Genomic DNA, 3,453 nt, shown 5'->3' with positions numbered 1-3,453 from the left:
AGCAGGAAAGAAAGGTTGCTGCCAACATTTTTTATTCCAATTCTACTGACCAAGACAAATCCCAGGGCTTTAGATATGATGCCAGTCTAATTTTAGCTTCTGAGAATCAGTTTCCAAGTGAGTGTCTTGGACAGCAAAGTCAATAGAAGTCATTTAGCCACAAATTCTTTTGTGCTTGAGGCTTTTCGGGTTTTTTGGCTTTTTTTTTTTTTTTTAATCCATGCGATTTCAGCAATGACATTTAAAAAAATTTAAGAAAGAAAAATGGCTCAGTTTTCCTGGCAGCAGCCCAGGGTTCTCACAATGAACTCCTGCAGCTTTTGGTTAAGCCTCTTAAGTTTCCTGTGCCTCAGGGAATGGCAATAATCTCTCCAGCACTCAGAACTGTCTTTGGAAGCTACTTTTCGACACTTCACTTTTTGTAGGGAGTTCCATTTGAAGCAGTGCTCATTCTGAAATGCTTCCCAGTTTAAATACAACTCCCACAAGAACCTTGCCACCACTTTTGCCAGGGCACAGAAGCCCAGGAGCAGCAGCACCTCACTGCCTCGATGTTTTGCTGGGACAGAGTACAGAAAGTCACAGTGAAAAGAATTAGAAGCAAATGCCAAGAGTGCATTGTCCTGATAATAAAATCATGATGAAACTGTTACTGTGACACCCATTTTTAGCTCTATTTACAACAGAATTGCCTTGCATGGATACAGCTCACTAATAAAACCAGGGAGAAAGCTTTTCTCACGGAGATTTGACAATTCCTCCCAGTAAAATCTCTCTCATCTGTTAGGAAGCTTTCAGTCCAGGTTCATAAAGCACAAAAGAAATCCTCACTGCATACACAGTCTGGGCTGAATTTTGTTCCCTTCCTACGGCTACCCGGAGAAGATTGTAAAGATTTAATGCAAGAGCACTTTTTTAGTGCAAGAAGTAGAAATTTGGCTCATTTATTGCTCCATTTTTGTGTAAGTGTGACATCCACTGGCAGGTAGTGGAGAGGAAAATTGATCCAGCAAGCAGCTCAATAAACTGCAGTGTCCCAGAGCTCTGAGTTTATGTAACCTCTTATTCCACCAAACTTTACCAATATATTTGCCCAACGTGAGCCTCAGAGTGATATTTGCCTAAGAAATAGTTTTGAGAGAGAAAAAGGTGTAATTCAAAGCAAGCAATAGTCAGAGGTGTTTACTGCTATTCCTTCTTCTCCTCATAAGCAGAACTGAAAGCAGCACTGGTCAAAGTCACCTTGCACTTGTAAAAGAGGCAAAGCAACCACAGATGAGGAAAAAAATTAGACTGGAAGAGACCTTTGGAGTTCATGTTCCTCATGTGCCAGTGAAGAGTTTTCACGAGGAACTGCTCCATAATCTTCCTAAGGACTGGAGCAAGGCTTGGCTGACATGTGGTTCCCTTCCTCCTTTTTCCTGGCATATCAGTTAATTCATGAGAATTTATTGTAAAAGGTTATAAAATCCTCAGGTGGATGATGCAAGAGTCCCAGTCCAAGACTACAGAAAGAGGGGCTACTGAATTTTGGCCACAGATGAGAACTCCTGGTTCTCAGCACACACCGAATCCCCTCCCCTGATGCTGAAGCTCCGTGAAGCAGAAGGGCAATGCAATAAAATCCTGCCAGTGGAAGGGGCAGCCAACTCCCCCCTGGTCTCCCACTTTGCTTGGCATCAGCCTTGACGGTTGCCAGGACCATCCCTGAGACAATTCCACTCACTAACCCATCTGGAAGCTAATTAGTTAACGTGAAACAAAAGCAGAGCTTTTGTTTGGCCAGAGCAGGCCGAAGGAATGGCAGGGGAGCTGCTGAAGGGGGAGGAAAAGCCCCTGCCTTGCTGATGGCAGCAAGCCAACAGATCAGCTTGGAAGTCTGGGAAACTGCAGCCTCAAGACCTTTAGGATCCTAAAATAGTTCTCTAAAGCAATGGTTAGCCCAAAGGGCTATTGTTTTAAGCACAGAAAAATAATCTTTTACATCATTTAAAAATGGTCAGATGAGGGAAATTTAATCCTCCTCGAGCTGCTGATGCAGATGAATGATGCATCCAAGTTTTTAACCTGTTTTTCAGACGTGAACCACAGGGCTAGACACAAGCTGGTTTGTCAAGCTGATGCACAGAACTCTGTTGTCAGGAATGCAACTTAAATATTAACCAGAAGTCTGCAGCAGCCCTCCCACCGTGAGCACATCCAGAGCAGAGGAGAGATGGTTTATTTATCCTGCATGGAATTTGAAGTGAAACTTCACCCAAATGAAATTGTGTGCGTGGTGCCATCTGGGTTTATTCCAGCAGGATTATCATTCTGGATTGTTTTATTTTGGGGAAAAAAGCTTGATAAGGATTGTGACTTTGAGGCTGCAGCATGTAGAGACTTCAGGAGGTGGTGTACTTGTGTTTAAACTGCATTTCTTTACAAGGGATTTTTATTTCTGATACCCCAAGAGCTCTTTCCCAGACTTCAGAAGCAGGTCTCTCTGTTGAGTTTTATATTTTGTAAAAAACCTATAATTTTGCTATTCAGATTTTTTTTCCCCTAAATTGATCCCTGCTCTTCATAAACTCCCCTTTCAGCCTCTCTACTTTCTCCCAGTTGCCAGTGACATCAGCTGTTGTCTAGGAAACCCATCTTTGTGTTCTCCCAAGCATCCCGGCCCCGATAATGAAAGAAATCCCTTTGCATCCCTGGGTCACATCATGTTAATTCAGCAGCTCTGGGGGAGAGCCAAGCAGCTGATTTAGGGAGCAACCTGCACAGCAAAATGCTCTTTACAGAACAACCAGAGTGAAGGAGCTTCCAGAAGGAAAACCTTCCTGACAATCCCCAGCAGAGGTTGGCTGGACAGGGAATTGCACACATTCAAGCTGATCTCTCATCTTGAGCATTTCACAGAGCAGTGGAAGCCAGGGCTGCTTGAAATTCTTCTCTGATTTAATTAGAGGCTTCCAAGTCCTTTAAGAACATCGTTTTCTCTGGGCCAGAGGGGAAATTGATTAAGAGTAAACCTGCTAAATCCAGAGCCTGATCACGAACAGCTCTCTAGAAAACTGCTCAATATCGGCGTCAGCTTCACTGAAACCACGTGTTTCTTCATGACTAAGAAGGGTTATTTGCCAACAGCAATTTTGGTTTTGGCTGCAGGGCTGCAACAGTGCAGCAATCTAAGGTTTATACATATACATATATATATATTTATATTACACACACGCACACACAAAATGTACAGGAGACACAGCTGGAAGAAGCCATGAGGAATAATCCGGCTACTCCCATCTCAAGGAATAATCAGCTTTGGTTCTGTCTCAGCCTGCTCTGAAAAATGGCCTTTAGGGGGGATGCTCTGTGAGGATCAGAAGTGGATTGTGTAAAAGCTAAAGGGGAACTGTTCATTCTATCCCAAAAGAGAGCAGATATCTGAAAAACATGGCAACAGAGAGCAGGAAT

Source organism: Corvus brachyrhynchos, unplaced genomic scaffold, assembly GCF_000691975.1.
Source record: "Corvus brachyrhynchos isolate BGI_N302 unplaced genomic scaffold, ASM69197v1 scaffold315, whole genome shotgun sequence".
Classification (NCBI taxonomy): Eukaryota; Metazoa; Chordata; class Aves; order Passeriformes; family Corvidae; genus Corvus; species Corvus brachyrhynchos.
Note: the sequence above shows the minus strand (reverse complement) of the source record.